General features: G+C 43.9%; 1 long non-coding RNA gene across 1 annotated transcript in view; it reads left to right on the forward strand.

Annotated features, from left to right (window-relative positions):
* LOC146806005 (uncharacterized) overlaps positions 1-18,414 on the forward strand; it is a 699,435-nt gene extending 681,021 nt beyond the window's left edge. The window contains exon 4 of the long non-coding RNA XR_014967535.1: positions 17,864-18,414. This is a non-coding gene — a long non-coding RNA (uncharacterized LOC146806005). The remainder of the gene's footprint in view (positions 1-17,863) is intronic.
* Positions 18,415-18,650: the final 236 nt, after the last annotated feature.

Here is an 18,650-nt window from a genome sequence, read left to right on the forward strand (position 1 = left end):
TTGCCCCGTTGTAGTTAGTGCTGGCAACTATAACTCACGCGACCGCAATCTTCTGCTGATGACATATGTGTCTTTATGAAAAAAAATATTTGTAATATATGTATAGCTAAAAATGTATGGAAGAAGACATGGGCAAATAAGTGTCTAAATACAGTATTAGCATCAGCAGAGGATTGCGGTCGCGTGAGTTATAGTTGCCAGCACTAACTATAACGGGGCAATTTCACTGGTTTTTTATCAGTAAAATTTCCGCTAACTATAACATGTGTGAAACCTATGTTTTTTTCAGTGAATATATATATATATATATATATACATATACATATATAATGTATATATTTAAATTTCAAACTAAACTAACTTCACTGGATGATGTCATCAGCGATGTCATCAGTGATGTCATTTGAGATGTCATCAGTGATGTCATCAGTGATGTCACTGACCATGTCATGAATGATGCAATATGTGACATCATGAGCTGTGCATTGCGGGCCCGCGAGTTATAGTTATCAGAACTAACTGTAACGGAGGAATTTCTATGGTTTTGTTCGAGTGAAATGGCCAGCTAACTATAACACCCCTGAAACCTATGTTATTTTTCTGTGAAAATATATATATACACACACACACACACACTTATATATATTCCAACTGTAATGCTCCCAAATATGGAAGATGCCGCACGTGGCGTCTTTTCACTTATTTATTGACAGGCAGCATTCCAAAATAAGCAACGGCATCCACTAGAGGATTTATAAATTTATGAAAGACTCGAACAACCATAATTGACTGGAAAGCCACGCCCATTAGGCGGGATTAAAAAGAACATGAAGCTGTGATTACCTTTGGCAGCTGCAACTCCTCGTGAGCCATTTCCTGAGATCAAGGGAGAGAGGACGCCCAAAACGCTTATGGATATGATGACAGATTGAACTGTGCCGGCGAACCTATTTTGGAATACTGCCTTGACAATAAATAAGTGTAAACACGCCGCGTGTGGCATCTTCAATATTTAGGAGCTTTATGATTGGAATGAGTAGCGGCCCTCCTTGGTCGCGAAGATGCCCCACTGCGGAATAGCGGGTCGGGAGCACAAGGAAAGGCGTGTATATTGGCAAGGTAAAAATACAGCAGGACAATTAACCTTGCCAGTAATGCATTAACCCAATGTGGACATTTGATTTATTAGAAGGAGATTAAGCAACGGCACCCACTAGAGAATTTATAAACTTTGTTTGCAACTAGTAATCATCCACCTAAATTGAAACAAAGCATCCCCTATGGAGTGCTTTTAAGACTAAAAAGGAACAGTTCGAGAACATGTAACTTTGAAGCAGCTGCTAAGGAATGTGTAGCTAGATTTGAGGTCAGAGGTTATGAATTGGCCCTCTTAGAGGGTACACTCCATAAAGTGAGAGGGATCCCCAGAAAACACGTATTGAAAGACAGTAAAAGACAGAAGAGAGGGTCCAATGACAGGCATGAAGGCAAGTTCAGAATGATTACCACCTATTCAGCGGAAGCTAATTTCCTGAAACTTATGCTTAAAAAGAATTGGCATATTTTAAAAACGGATAATGTTATAAGTAAAGATATTCCAACATGTCCGTTAGTGACCTTTAAAAAGTCGAGATCACTAAAAGACAGGCTAGTACGCAAAGATTTTTTTCCGTGCGGAAAGTGTAAAGTTTTTCTGAACAGCAAAAGGGTTCTGACATACACAGTTCCAGACATAAATTTGAAAAGATCTATAACTACATTTGTGACCTGCAGCACCTCATATGCTGTCCATTGTTTTGTGTGTCCTTGTGGCTTATGCTACATCGGCAGCACCATCCACCCTTTGAAAATCAGCATACTAGAACATTTGAACATTTGGGGGCAGTTGCAAAAAACGACACAGCATACCCAGTAGCAAGGCATTATGCTGAAAAACACTCTAGCAATAGGAATGTGCTACAATATTATGGCCTGGACTATGTGGCAGATAATATAAGGGATGGTGACAGATTGCGTAGGTTAGAGTCACGCTACATAATTGATTTACAGACGAAATTTCCCAGAGGTCTGAACAGTAGTGAAGAATTAGCATCACATCTGGGTGTCTAAATCAATTAAGGACATACAGTTAATAATGTCCCATTCCCTTCGCGCAGGCATATCATCATGCTGGGGATTTGCCAATTCACGGCTAGATCCATTTCAATAGGCTATCTAGTATAGTATACTATAATATTGGGTTTTGCAATATGCATTGGAGAAGTGGAAAGCTTGACATTGTATAATACAAGCTATCAGTATTGTCCCCAGTTGATGGCTACCTGGAACATGTTTTGATAATTTGCGCAATGAGGGTATATTAGTTGCAATGGACATTTGCCAATCCACGGCTAGATTTTAATGAACAGGGTGTCACATCCATATTTGGCAGACACATGACAACAGTGTATGCAGATGGTATGAGGCATCTTTAAGCATTGGTATACATATGTAAATACAGCGATGGACCAACATTTATTATTTATATACAATGAATTGTGGTATTTACCAAGGCAAAGTGATTATGAATTATATTGTGACATCGGTTTATTTGCACGCATTAGCGTTTGAAAGATTTTAATGAAATGTATATATCATACATTACAAGATGGAGTCCATTCTTACGCTTTCTGTTTCGTCCATTGTCGAAGTTTACCCTTGTGCATACATGATTAAAAGACGGCTGCCTGTGGTGTGCCGGTAACACCGAAGAAGGCAGACCGCCGAAACACGTTTGTTCTGAAAGTAAAAGATCCGTGACAACGCCACCCGTGAGTGCTTACTTTTCCTGCAATACAAGGGAATTTTGAGCTCTATACACACACACACATATACATATACATATATGTTCAAGGAAAAATGAATGGTTACAGCAACGTTATAGTTAGGTTACCATTTCACTTGCACAAAACCCAAAAAATCAGCCGTTCTAGTTAGTAGAGCTAACTATAGCTCATGCCCCAGCAATGCACTGCTTATGACATCACATATTACATCACTCATGGCATGATCAGTGACATCACTAATGACATAACTGATGACATCTCAAATGACATCACTGATGACATCACTGTTGACATAATCCAGTGACTGATGGCCCGATTCTCAAAGGCAATCTGAGACAAAAGTTTAACTTTAAGACTTTTGGTATTCACAAAGATCATTTACCAGTCGTATCTTTATGTCTGCTGTCGGCTGGATTCTCCGCTTCCAGGCCATACTCTCCACACCCAGGCCATACTCTCCGCACTCGGGCTGTACTCTCCGCACTTGGGCCATACTCTCCGGCTCAGGCCATACTCTGTAGCTCGGGCCGGATGAAGTGTAATCAATGGGCCAGATTGTAATTTTTACAAAAGGGGACATTAGGAACATGTGATAAATGGTAAAGGAGGTCATGAAAATCAGTTTGGGCAGGGAAAAGGGTGTGGTTGAATGTTAGACTTGGCATCTCTTGGCGTGTTTTCCCTGAGTTTTTGCTTTCTGACCTCCCAGTTTTTGCTCTGTTTTTGTTGGCGTAGCGTTTCTGCACACTTTCCGCACTGCTGATCAGTGGGAAACTGCAGGTGCTCCCATGTTAAATTATGGTATTGATTCGTTTTTCCATGTTTGGACATTTGGTTTACCTGTTAGCCCCTAGTAAAGTGCACTGCTTGTGCCAGGGCTGGTGAATCAAATGTTACTCAGGGGCCTGCAGCACTGGTTGTGCCAACCCTGAGAGAAACCCTAAAAAAACGGTAACTCAGAGCTGCCATTGCAGAGTCTGCGCGCAGTTGGTAACTGCCCTGTCGACCTGGCGAGTGCACACACTTGCCGGTCCCTATCCTTCTCTTTTCATACCCGTCAGTCACCCCTACGGTTGGCCCAAGGCACCCCTGTGGGCAGGGTGAAGTGTACGCGAAAGATGGGACATGCCTGGGTGTGTATGGCATGTCCCGGTAGTGAACGACAACCCAACTCGTCCTTCACTATCAGACAAAATGGGAATTTCGGTTATAACACCTTATACACGTAACTCGCCCGGCGAATCAAGTTGAGAAATAAAGTTTAGTATGCCTGAACTCAGAATCTAAAGAAGCATCTTTTAGTAAAGGTGATTTTTATATTCTGTGTTTGAAAATACCACTTTTTCAAAGTAGGTATTTTCTTGCTCAGTCATCCCGTGTGCCTCTCCTGGAATGTGGATTGCCTGTCTGGGTTTTGGACGACAGATGGCTAGGAAGCCGGGTTGGCTCGCGATAGTATAGGTAGGTCAGGAAAGGTCTGAATAGACCTGGGCTGTGATGGGGGAAGAGGGAGGAGATTTCCTTGCCCCTCAAAGGGCCTGGTCGGCCTCTGACAATGTCGTCTCCACCTCCCATCAGGAAATCACACCAGAAGAGGCAGAACTGGTTTGGCTGGGCACAGACACCCTCTGCCTAGAGGATCAAAGGATTTTTGGAGAATAAATACTGGTACCAAAACCCCCGAACTTTAGAACTCATCTGAAACAAGAAGGCTGCCAAGAAGAAGAGCCGGGGATGCTGCGAAAAGGAACAACTGCTTTGCTGGGCTGACCTGCAGTGGCTGCTTCTGTCTTGGGCAGTGAAAGGCATAAACTGGACTTTCTGCAACCTAATTTGTGAGTCTCTCCAAGGGCTTGAGGTAGAGCTTGCCCCCTGTTCATGAAGTCTAAGGAACCACAAAGACTCAAAACTCTTCTGCCCGCAGCATGGGGGACTGTGTGTTTTGTGCTGTAACAGAGGAAGACCCAACCAATGAAGCCTACGATGCAGCTGCCGACTCTGTGTCCTGAAGGCACCACCGAGGGCACCGCACGCAAACTTGGTCTCACCAACGACACCTGTGGATGCCGCCACCGAGCTGCTACTTGCACCGTGACCTGCGGGCATCACACTCCACACCACCTTGCTTTACGCTGAACCTTTGGCACTGCAGAGAGCACTGCCGCACCACGACTTGGTCTCACCAACGATGCCTGTTGATGCCGTCACCAAGCCGTTGCTTGCACCCCGTCCTGTGGGCACCGCACTCTGTATCGCCCTGCTTCACCAGGACACCTTGGCCTCCCTGATGCAGCCGCTCCACACCAAAATCAACACCACTGCTTGCACCGTGGTTCGAGGGCACTGCTCGTAAGTCACACGAAGCACTGCCCCCATCCTGCAGCCTTGGCCTGCTGACGCCGGCACCATCGACTCCCGCTCATCAACGGACGACAGCGCTTCAGCTATGATGATGCCTCTGCTTGCACCGTGACCTGCTAGCATCGTGACAGGCACCACCTTCATCTCGCACCGCGACCCTGGTCTCATCGACGACGCTATCTGACGCCGCCACCGAGCCACTGCTCGCACTGCGAACTGGGGGCACTGCACACCACACCGCTGCACTTTGCACTGCAGCACCCGATGCCTGCCAACGCCAGTGCTCCTGACTCCATCAGAGAAGAGCTCGACCTGCAACTCGAGTGACCTCAAGGGCCCCATCGCCCTACACTTCTCACCAGTACTATTTGCGGGTCTTTTCGACACTGTAGCTGGCCCACGACCAGCCAGAACTGTTGGGTTTGTTGTTCACAATGCTGTGATTGCCCCGGACGGAGCTATCAACATCGGGGAAGTTTGTGTGAAACTTATTTTGATAACTTCAGAATTTTAAAAAGAGTATTGTGGATTTTTGTCGGATTTGGTCTTGTCTTAACGTATATAAAAATATTGACTATTTTTCTAAACTGGTGTGGTGTCCTTTTGTAGTGCTTACACTGTATTACTGTTGGTTAAGTGCAAATGCTTTACACACTGCCTCTAAGGTAAGCCTGACTGCTCATACCAAGCTACCAATGGGATGAGAAGGGGTTATTTTAGGAGTGTAACTCCCTTATCCTGACTAGGAAGAATGGTCCCTATCTGGACAAAGGTGCAAGCCCTAGCCAACTAGATACCCCCATTTCTAACATTGGACACTACCTTATATCCCAGAAAAGTATGCTCTTTTGCATCATGGTACATGCAGTGCATAATTTGTGCTCCCCTTAGTGTTGACTGTAGTGTCAACACTACAGTCAATACTAAGGGGAGCTCTCTAAGTGTTGACTGTAGTGTGAACACTACAGTCAACACTTAGGGGAGCGCAAATTGTACCATGATGCAAAGGAGCAAACCTTTCTGGGTTATGATGTGGTATCTGGCCACACCCTTTTCCCTGCGCAAACTGTATTTCATGACCTCCTCTACCATTTATCACACGTTCCTAATAAACCTTTTTGTAAAAATTGCATTCCAGCCCATTGATTATACTTCATCTGGCCCGAGCCAGCGAGTACGGCTCGAGCCGGAGAGTACGGCCCGAGCCGGACAGTATGGCCTGGGTGCGGAGATCCCCGCCTGAGTGCGGACGTAAAGATACAACTCGTAAATGACTTCTGTGAATACAAAAAGTCGTTCATGACTTCTGTGAATACGAAATGTCGTAAAGTTAGACATGTGTCTCAGATTACCTTTGTGAATCGACCCCTGAGTGTTTCTAAAAAGTTTATTAGGGTTAAATATATATACGCCAAGGTGTATTGAAGAATGAGTGGGCGTATGCATGCCAGTATGGATAATTTAGTGGGTGCGTGACTGACTGTATAAGTGAGTGATTGTACATCTCTCAGTGAATGTATGGTGAGTGACTAATCTGTGTGTATCCGTTTGTCAGTTGGTGTATACGTGGCTGCATTGGTTGGTGAGTAAGTATATGAGTGTCTATATGGGTTATTGATTGGTTGTCTCAGTTCCTGTATGGGTGCATGTGCGGGTGGGTGAGGGGTGTGTGACTCCCTGCATGGATGAGTGAGTGGGTAATTCACTACCTGTATGGGTTCAGGAGTGCATCTGAGAAGGGCTGTATGGTTGAGTGAATTTGTGTATAGCTATGTCAATGAGTGACTGGATGTCTCAGTGGTATATGGGTGAGTGAATACATATGTGAAAAGCAGTATATGTGAGTATTCGAGAATATAAAGGATTGTATATGTGAGTGAGGTATTGTGAGAGTGGCTGTATTGGGGAGTGTATGCCTGTTTCAGGGACTGTATAGGTGAGTATGTGTGTGTTAGTCAATCAATCAATAAATCATAACATTTGTAAAGCGCGCTTCATACCCGTGAGGGTCTCAAGGCGCTGGGGGAAGGGTGGGGCTGCTACTGTTCGAAGAACCAGGTCTTGAGAAATCTTCTGAAGGCAATCAGGTCCTGCGTCTGTCGTAGGTCGGTGGGGAGAGTGATCCAGGTCTTGGCGGCAAGGTGGGAGAAGGATCTGCCGCCAGTGGTGAATTTCCAGATGCGCGGGACTGTGGCGAGGGCGAGGTTGGCAGACCGGAGGCTGCGGGTGGGAGTGCAGAAGCTGAGTCAGTCGTTGAGGTATGCTGGTCCGGCGTTGTGTAGGGCTTTGTGCGCGTGGATGAGGAGTTTGAAGGTGATCCTCTTATTGATCGGGAGCCAGTGCAGGTCTCTCAGGTGGGGTGTGATGTGGCTGTGTCAGGGGATGTCGAGGATCAGTCGTGCTGAAGCGTTCTGGATGCGTTGCAGCCGTCTCACGAGCTTGGTTGTTGTTCCTGCATAGAGGGCGTTCCCGTAGTCCAGTCTGCTGGTGACGAGGGCCTGGGTGACAGTTCTTCTCGTGTCTGAGGGGATTCATTTGAAGATCCTGCGGAGCATTCGGAGGGTGTTGAAGCAGGATGTGGAGACTGCGTTGACTTGCTTGGCCATGGAGAGGGAGGAGTCAAGAATGACCCCCAGATTGCGTGCGTGGTCGCTGGGTTCTGGGGCTGTTCCCAGCGATGTTGGCCACCAGGATTCATCCCAGGCTGAGGGGGTGTGGCCGAGGATGAGGACTTCCGTCTTGTCAGAGTTCAACTTCAGTCGGCTGTGCTTCATCCATTCTGCGACGGCCTTCATTCTTTTGTGTAGGTTGGCTTTGGCGGTGTGGGGGTCTTCAGTGAGGGATATGATCAGCTGGGTGTCGTCGGCGTAGGAGATGATGTTGAGGCAGTGTTGTCGTGCGACGTGGGCGAGTGGTGCCATGTAGATATTTAACAGCGTCGGGCTGAGGGAAGATCCCTGAGGGACGAGACAGATGATCTCGTGGCCTTGGAGTGGAAGGGTGGGAGGCGGACGCTCTGGGTTCTGCCGGAGAGGAAAGATGTGATCCATGCCAGGGCCTTCTCTCGGATACCGGCGTCATGGAGGCGTGCTGTTAGGGTGCGGTGGCAGACCGTGTCGAAGGCTGCTGACAGGTCCAAGAGGATGAGGGCGGCAGTTTCTCCTTTGTCCATGAGGATTCGGATGTCGTCGGTGGCGGCGATGAGGGCCGTCTCTGTGCTGTGGTTGCTGCGGAAGCCGGACTGGGTTGGGTCCAGGATGTCGTTGTCTTCAAGGTAGCAGGTAAGCTGTTTGTTGACGATCTTCTTGATAACTTTTGCCGGAAAGGGGAGCAGGGAGATGGGTCGGAAGTTCTTGAGGTCCTTGGGGTCCGCCTTGGGTTTCTTCAGTAGGGCGTTGATCTCGGCGTGCTTCCAGTTCTCCGGGAAGGTTGCTGCCTCGAGGGAGATGTTGATGGTCTTCCGGAGGTGGGGTGCGATGGCTGTGCAGGCTTTGCTGAAGACGTGGTGGGGGCATGGGTCAGATGGGGATCCGGAATGGATGGAGTTCATGGTCTTGATGGTGTCTTCGTCACTGACGTTGGACCAAGTGGTCAGCCGGCTGGTGTTGGTGGTGTTCTCAGCGGTTGCGGTCTCGACGACGGGTGCGGGGGTGGCGGTGTTGAAGCTGTCGTGGATGTTGGTGATCTTGCGGTGAAAGAAGGTGGCCAGGGAGTGGCACAAGTCTTGTGAGGGTGGAATGTCGTTGGTGTTGGAGCTGGGGTTGGAGAGTTCTTTGACGATGTTGAAGAGCTCTTTGCTGTTGTGTGCGTTGCTGTCTAGGTGGTCCTTGAAGGTGGTCTTCTTGGCGGTTCTGATGAGTTGGTGGTGTCTGCGGATGGCGTTCTTGTGGGCTGAGTGGCTGTCTGGTGTTTGGTCGTGGAGCCAGTTCTTCTCCAGTTTCCGGCAGTTGCACTTGGAGGTCCGGAGGTCTTCGGTGAACCAAGTGGCCTTCTTGCTGGATTGGTTAGTGGTGGAGGTCTTGAGTGGGGCGAGACTGTTGGCGCAGTCGATGATCCATTGTCTGAGGTTGGTGGCGGCGGTGTCGGGGTTGGTGGGATCTGCGGGAGGTCCCAGGGTGAGGGTGGCGGTCAGTTGGTCCTCGGTGACCTTGCCCCAGCAGCGGCATGGCATCTGTTGGGTGCGGTGGTGTGTGGTGGGTTTCCTGAAGGTGAAGTGGATGCAGCTGTGATCTGTCCAGTGGGGTTCGGTGGTGTGGTCGAAGGAGACGTGGGGGCTTGCAGTGAAGATGAGGTCCAGTGTGTGACCAGCGGCGTGGGTGGGTGTTGTCACGAGCTGTTTGAGTCCGAGATTGGCGAGGTTGGCGATCAGGGCGGCGGAGTTGAAGTCGTTGTTGTTCTCGATGTGGAAGTTCAGGTCCCCGAGTAGGATGTAGTCCGTGGAGGTGATGGCGTGGGTGCTGATGAAGTCGGCGATGGTGTTGCAGAACTGTGGTCAGGGTCCGGGTGGTCTGTAGACGAGTGTTCCTCTGAGGGTGGTGTTGGGGTCGGTGTTGATCTGGAAGTGCATGTGCTCGGCGGTGGTGAGGGTGTCGTCCGTGTTGGTTGATACTCAGAGGGTGTCATTGTGGATGATGGCGATTAACCCTCCTACTCTGTTGATGCGGTCTCTGCGGGAGATTTAGTAGCCCTCTGGGATGGCAGGTGCGATGTCTGGTGCCGAGGTGGTGTCCAGCCAGGTCTCCGTCAGGAAGGCGACGTCGGGGGTGGTTGAGTCCAGGAGGTCCCAGAGTTCGACGGCGTGCCGGCGGGCGGAGCGGGTGTTGAGGAGGATGCATCGGAGGTGGTTGGGTTCTTTGGTTGGTGGTTTCTCGGGCCGGATGCTGGTGTAGTTGCAGTTCCGGCAGGTGAAGGGTCCTTGGGTGCACTTCGGGGTGGCATGGTAGCAGGCGTGATGTCATCCAGGGTTGGGTGCGTGGAGGCTGATGGAGTCGTAGTGTAGTCTGGTGTTGTGGTGGATTCGGGATCCAGGGGTTCTGGCGCTGGGCGCGGTCCAGGTGCGGACGGGCGCAGACGGGCTTGCCTTAGACGTGCCTTCGGTGCGGCCGCGCAGCGACTGCCATAAGAAGGGGAGGTGGGAGGGAGTAGCTGTGTGAATAAGTGAGATGGTGCGTGTATAACAGTATAGGTGAGTAAGTGGCAGTCTGATTGCCTTTATGCGTGAGTGAGTAGGTGTGTGAGTAGTTCTGAGTGTCTAACAGTGTGTGAGTGGCTATTTGGGTGAATGAGTGGATATGTCAGTGGCTGTATTAGTGAGTGAGTGAGTGAGTGAGTGCATGAGTGTCTGTATGCTTGAGTGAGTAGATGTGTGTGTAGACCTATAAATAAGGGAGTGGGTATGTAGATACTGGTATGGGCGTGTCAATGGTTTTGAGAAGGGTAGTGTGAAAGTTGGAGCGGGTGTATGAAAGATTGTATTGGGGTGTGAGTGGGTGCGTCAGAGATTCTGAGGATGATATCAACAATGATGTCATTTGAGATGTCATGAGTGATGTCACTGACCATGTCATGAGTGATGCAATATGTGAAGTCTTCAGCAGTTCATTGCGGGTACGCGAGTTAAAGTTAGTTGTATTTTAGTTACCCCAGAGGAAGGGAGTTAACCCGAAATGCAATGGGTGCTTGACACTGTGGTATTAGGAATATTGAACCCCCTTTGTGCTGCTTTGAAAAGCCTGGATGGGCATAAGTAAAACATGGAGATAAAAACATTTAGTTCTGAAAGAAATAGCTCCTAGGCAACACAACACCTGGCGAAAATCAGGTGATAAACATCGGAACAAGGACTCGATGTACTACCAGAATATGTTTAAAAACAATGCATTTTATTCTTTATCATAACTTAAAAAAGATTTATTTTTTAATTTGTTTAGAAACACTCCATCAAAAAACAAATGACAAAACAATGACATGATTATTAATAAGGTTATGCGTATATTATATTACAAAATCTTTTGTTGTAAGAAAGACCTACAAGCATTACATAAACAAACAATACATGGTGGCTAAATCTAAGTAGATGGAGATGTAAGTCTCACAAACAATACATGGTGGATGAATCTAAGTAGATGGAGATGTAAGTCTCTACGCGCGTTTCGGCGTAACAAAAAATGCCTTCTTCAGGAGAAGCCACTTGATTTTCAGCATGAGAAACATAGAAAACCATATAACATAACTGGATTACACACATAACATGACAAAACAGAGCCTGAATTGTATTCAAGTACACCGAGTCCAAAGATATAAAACAATACGCAAAGTACATCAAAATAATTGAAGATGCTAAACAGTTTCATTTGATCTAGAAAAATAGTCCACGGACCAAAGGGATAAAGAAAAGAAAGAGAAACGAAGAAAGATGATAAAGTGACTAAAAGGAAATTGAAAATATATAACTCAAATGTGAAGTGAATAATTAAACCGAAAAGATAGATGACCCAAAGTGTTAAGATTTAGCCAAGACAAAAGTGAAGGGTATAAAAACTAGGAACTAGGCGCTTACCTAGAAACAACAAATAGTGCAGACCTTGATAAATCTGGTCCACAGCGATAGAAGCGAACCAAGACACTGGAGGGGAATATGAGAATAAAGAGAATCTCTAAATTATATGTTCAAGATATTGTCACAACCTAACAACATTTTATGGTTGAGATATGAAGTAGTGATACCTTTCCTCAATTTTGTATGGCCCAAACAAGGATGTTTGTAAAGGTCCGACAAGGGTTATACAGCAGTGTCCCTTATATATATCTCTAGAAAGAATGATATATGATAAAATGTGATTAAGCTAGTTGGAGCGACAAATAAGAACACCAGGGGTAAGGACTTGGTTGGATGTAATTACTCATATACCTGGATAAAATCAATTCTACGAAATGAATATCATAATGCCAAACACGGAGACGCTTGAGCCCAAGACGTCTGCAAAACAAGAATCGTATGTGGAATGCTGAAGCCAACAGTAGATAAAATCAAACCAGTAGGTAGGCAGCAATAAATTCTAAACCTGAAAGAGACACGGACAATATGGCTATTAGAGTTAACTTCTCATGTGTACTAAAGAGATTATCAAAGTCATATGTAGATGTGAAAGTACCTGTTATATTGGGGTGTATCATTATAAAGATTGGTACATCAAGGACAATGGATGCTTAAAGATGGAGACATGCCCGTTAGAATGGTGTAAACTGCTGCTCGACACGATACCTGTTAAATGTAGCCAAAAATTATAACTAGTGGCTTGATAGACTCCTATGTAAATGACTAACTCTAGTATATATTCAATGAAGAAATGGCTATAGATTACAGCATGTCATTCGTGGAGGCAAATGAAGTGAAAGAAACAGGCCATTGATAAATGCAAAGCAAAAATAATCTAAACTTTAACCACAGCAAATGGGAATTCATGCTCAACGAGCTGCGTGATGCATGTCTAATGCGGGATCGTAAACCGCGTATTTAATAAATAGCTAATATACACAGCAAGCAGAAAAGCGACCCGACTAAGATAACGCGGATGGTACCATAGTGGTGCGCTAACTAGATTAGATCTGTGATGATTCCGGGTAGGTAGTAATCCAATACTCACGCGTCGTGAGATGAAAACGACTCCTGTGCTGCCTCCAAGAATGAGTGGAAAAGAGCAGGCGAATACAGCGTCTATATATTGGTGCTCCAACGCCGCCATGGCGGACTGGATGCGGATATCCTGGTCACGTGGTACGGCGTACCAGGAACGTAGACCGGAGCAAACAAAAAAGAAAAAAAAAACTAGTCTGCTAACTGGTCATATTTCATGCAGGAAGAGACCCGGGCCCGGGCCATGACACATCGAATAACGATAGCTACAATAACTGATGGAAAACACAAGGGAACCTGCCAGTTACAATAAGTCTAACCATATCTACGATGGAAGAGCACTGATCTAGAGGCTTAGAGTTCATGAAAACAAGATACCTATGGAGTGGGAAAGGGTATAGTAATCAGGGAAATGGATTAAATAGTACTGCTAGCTAAAATATGTATGATCAGTAGTGACCACAGGGGGAACATGAGCCATAAATAAAGGCAACGAAGCAAAGAGTGAGAAAATAATCGGCAATTCTATAGAAATACCAACGTGCCTCAGGTGCCATAATTATGGGAGATAATCGCAAATGCAACAATATTTAAGATCTAAGAGAACCTCATTTAGTGTTGTATTTTATGGTATTCTCCCAAGGGATATCGTTGTTTAGGACTTTTTTACGGGATGCTAGAGTAAAATAAAAACATTTAGTAAACATGGAAATTTTGGGATCAAAGCTGGAGAAAGTTTAGAATAAAAATATGATAACAGATTGAATATTCAGAATTCTTTCTTATATATGGATGTGCATCTTGTGAGGGGAACTGATGAGGCTTCAATTTGGGATACACACAGTTAATGCGCACGGGCGGAGCATGCACCAAGGTTGCACGCCTTCAACGCCGTTGAGCATTATAAATGTTGGTTCACCAACCTGGAGTGCATTCTGTCATTCTCAGTGTGCAGATCTAATAAGATTCCCAGATCCTTTTGGTGAGGCCGACTCAAGATGCTGTCCCTTTTGACAGGAACATACACATTGCTGCTAATTTTGCTGCTATGAAATTTTACTTCTGCTTAAAAAAAACTAAATTCTATGGTTTGTCTACCATAACCTCCAAGCACGACATCAGGATCTTTAAGAGGTACCTATCACACAACTCATTGTCAAACACTTCATTAGATATCAAAGTGAGCGATGTTCCTGAATCTACTAGAGCTTCTAGAAACAAACCCTTAATTGGAATAAAGTATTTCAGGTGCTTTATCTTCTCTCCTTCAGTAGACACAGATAAGAAACAATCATCCATAACTTAATTTAGTTCTGAATATATTCCATAAATTTTCCAAGACCCCCTTTGTGAATGTCAACATTTGGCAAAATGCCCTTTTTCAGAATATAGTTTACAGGCAACATTTTGACCCGGACATTTTTTGGAAGAGGCAATATGTCCAGTATTACAGCATCTGTAACATGCACCCCTAACTTTCTTTAGTCCAAGCTGGGTAGTTTTGCTCTTCACTTCCTCTTCTATCAACCACACTTTGTAGACATCAATCTTCCTGTTTTTCTGTACCCAAGCCAAAGAATGTTCCTCACATTATTCAATGGAAATAACCTTGTTCAATGTGGGATCATCCTTTAACCATAGCTCTTGTCTTACTTTGTCAAGTCAAGTCGAATTCAGATTTATTCGATTGGTAATCATAAAAGCATAGAAAGAATACAAAGTTAAATACATCTGCCAGGATTTTATTTTGTAGAGAATAAGAACCACTTTTAAAAAAACACATAAAAGCAAGAATGTTTACAAATATAAAATGTAAAGTGCTGGTGAAAAGAGGATAAAAACACAATGTATAGCAGCGTAACTAATCATATTCATACATCAAATTGTCATATGGAGTGAGTGTTCCGTACTCTTGTAGCACCACTAATATAAAGGGAGAAAGCATAGCAGGTATATTCAGACTGAAGGCTACATAAAAGCTTATAATCATCCTGGTGCATTGTGAAATTCTTTGACAGGGCACAGAATACATTTCCTAATTTCACTGTAAAAACCACAGACAAGTATAAAGTGCATTGAAGATTGTATTGACACTCCATCACTCTGGTATCTAGGGATTAGATTGGACCACATGTCTCTTTTTGGAATGGCTGCAATGCCTAATCGAAGTCTAGTAAGGTGGAATCTTTTCTGAACATCTATGACCATCACAAGGTAGCCCTGCAGTCCAGGTTGTAAGGGTTGTTCCAGGTAATTGATTACCAAGGTTTTCGGCTTTCTTTAAACTTCTGCTCTCCTCTTCATTTAGAGGTAAGCATAGCTTTTAGTTCTTTTTTGCTAAACTGTAGTATATTTGCTGGAATCTAAATTTGGAAATCTAGATCGATTTCAATTATTAACCTATTGACATGTGTCAGCCAGGGAATTATATTACAGTGCTCAAGTCATTGATCACTTCCCTTGAGAATTTCATAGCTGGTTTATTCCAGATGTTGTGCCAGCCGGTAATCCCACTCAAATCAATGATATCTTCCACATAAGTAACACTTAGTTCTCTGTGAGTAATTAAAGTGGATGTAGCACGTGGTACAGAAAGTAACCTGGCCAAAAATAGATTTTCCTGAGTTTGCAGGATATTTTGCCACCTTGCCCCCCAGAGGACTGCACCGTAGGTAGCTGAAGGTATAAATGTACTCCTATAGAGTTGCAACATTTCACAAATAGGTTTGTTGCCAACTTTTCTAGCAAACCTGAACAAAGCCTCAGTTGATCTAGCAAGTTGTAACTTTGCTAGTTCCAGATGGGGGTTCCAAAAACCGGAGTTTGAGAAAAGTACACCCAAAGTACCCCAAATAGGAAAAGTACTTTACTTTTATTAAATTTTGTTCCCTGACATGGAATGATTTCTTTTTGGGTCTACCTCTTCCGTATACCATGATAACAGTTTTTGCCAAATTTAGTTTGAGATCTTTGTACACCATATATCCTACAAAACCAGCGATCAGTTTTTGCAGACTGTTAGCGGTTCTAGACATCAGGGCCGGATCGTTGGCATAATAAAGGAGTACTGGAGTGAATCGGGGTCTGATTTTTGATGCATCAGCTTCTAGCTTCTGAAGCTCTTTATCAACTCCGTTCACATAGAGGGAGAAGAGATTGGGGACTAAAACACATCCTTGTCTTATCCCTCTTCTGACACTAAATCTAGAAGATTTAGTAAAAAAAAACAGTTAAACAGTAGCTCATCCACTCAATAAATCTGGTGAAGAATATAACAATATTTACTTCCTGTGTGTCTTGTAAGTCAAGTAGTTGTTTCTCAGCAGTTTTAGTTGCAGTACTTGTGATTACCAGAGTTATACAAAGGGTTGTTCGTGGTCTAGACTTTTAAGGAAGTCTTATGTAGACTATTGCATCAAGACTCTCTGCAGGTTCCAGAGGCTGTATGCAATGAGTTGTTTGCAGACTAGTCTCAATTGGGGTAGTCCCGTGACCAGGAGGAGTTTAAAAACCAATGTGTGTACTTCAGGTATTGTGACTGTTTCACACAAAGTCAAAAGTGAGAGCATGTAAGTTCTAATAAAGATGGGTTCATTATTATTTAATTTCTCCTTGCAATACCATGTAGAACCACAATTTGGGCAGTGGAAGAAATTTCCTGTGCCACATTTGACCTGCAATGCAGGTACAGTGTGCATATAGAGCAGTTGACACGTGCACACACCACAAACACAATCTTGAATGCGAGGCTGCACCTAAGTGTGTCATGAGCTATTACCGCCCACGCTGAAGATGAAAGTCTGTTCCTTAAAAACACATGGTGCATGGAGCAGCTGGCATGTGCACACACTTCCAACAGAATCATAACTATGAGTGCACACCAAGGAGTGTCATGAGCTATTAACACTCGCGTTGAACGAGAAAGTCAATTCTTTGAAAATACACTGCACAGGTGGAAGTGCACTGCAGAAATCAGCAGCAAATAGAGAAAGAAATCAAGTAATAGAAGTACAGGCATGATGCCATGCAGAAATGTTGCCAAGAGTTAAACAAGCCGGTTTCAGCTCGGTCTAGAAAACCAGTAATACAAGTCTGATGTGGAAGTGATGTGGAGGTGCTTCTGCCCAGTTGTCGCCACAGTAAAGACTATGCCTTCCACGAACAGATAGATCAGGTTTTTAATTAGGAGCATCTCACATGCAACAGCCCAGCTACAAGGTCCATGTACAACTGCCTAGAATAGAACCTTCCAGTCTCCTCATCCACCTGCAATCCAATATTCCACTACAATATTCCTGCATCGGAATACCACGCAATGCCCATTAGTATTACAGATGTTATGACAAATTGGGTCTATGTGTACCTTGCTGAATACCTTCCATTATAATAAGCTAATATCAAACTGACATATCTGTTTAGTGAGATGTGTGAAACAAAGCAATATACTATCTTCCAGTCCTAACTGTAGCTTGTATTGATACACTTGAATAATTGTGTTTACTTGCTATGTGTCACTTAATCAAACTTTTCAATATTTTAGAGGCCTGACACTTTAAGACCTAGATATATTACATCTGAAAGCAATAAGCTTTTTGTTAGTTCAAACAAACATTTTCCTGATGTGTAGGAGCCATCATAATTTGGGTACATGCATGTTTTGTAAGATAGCATTTTGCTGCAAATTAGATTTCAAAAACGATTTTGATTGTTATGGCAGAGATAATTTTAGTAAGAGACCACTAGTGTGTAGATCTTTCTCATGTCTCTACTAATTCACTTCTTTTATTGGAAGAGAAAATGTATTACTTAAGATTTATTGCTTATTTATATTAGTTAAGTTAGCATAATCAGGCCTCCATGTAAGTGTGCCTTAAACTCCCAATACTGGCACTTGTTTTGCAAACACAAAAAAATACTTTTTATTCTTCACATTTAAAAGGCCTGCTTAAATTCTTTCTCGGTAACAACAAATAGTCAAAATAGGATTCATTTTGTGCTTTTGTGCTCAACTCAAATTTCATTTCTTTTGTTTCACTTGTAGCGCTTTGGAGGAAGATGATCCCTAACTATATTCACTCCTGCAACAAATCATGGATTTTCCTGTTCTTGTGAATGACTCTGTTTAATATGTGCAAAGACACAGTTTAGTTCACCTGTTTGAGGTTAAGGTTTAGCATAAGTGATGCATTCTGAAGACATTTCTAACAATGTGGCAATTAATGCAATATGTATTTTTGAAAATGTATTGGTTGTTGTCTTTATTATCTCATTTGACACCATGTTGCAAGCGTGTCTTTCACTATTTGAAAACTATAAAGATGCCCTATTTCGGATGCATGACAGACCTTGAACTTATTTCTTCAAAAACAGTCTCCTTCACAGTCTATATATTTAAATTAAACTTACAGAACATTGTGATTATTGTCCTTAAGCAGACTTCATTTCTGTCCTCTCGCACAACGTATACTTAGAAAATTTCGCTTGACTTATGATATACATTGATGCTGATTTAAACTGCTTAACTTATCAATATTTTTGCTTTCTAAAATGTCTATTCAATTTTGAATAAACCTTTATAGTTTTGACTTTGAATATTGCCTGGTGAAAGTTCTCTTTATTTGCCATGGGACCCTGTCCTTTGGGATTCACATGGCCCCCAAACCTATGTATCGTCCCTTATATAATTTATTAGTGTAGTGTGCCAACAACAGAAATGTGTTTAACCCTCGAACAAATGCTATACTACCAGCTTGTGCTAAAGTGTTTCTCTGTCTCCTGTACTTTCTCAAATGTCTGTCTTTTTGTGATGAAAAACTGAAAACTTGTTT

Source organism: Triturus cristatus, chromosome 8, assembly GCF_964204655.1.
Source record: "Triturus cristatus chromosome 8, aTriCri1.1, whole genome shotgun sequence".
NCBI lineage: Eukaryota > Metazoa > Chordata > Amphibia > Caudata > Salamandridae > Triturus > Triturus cristatus.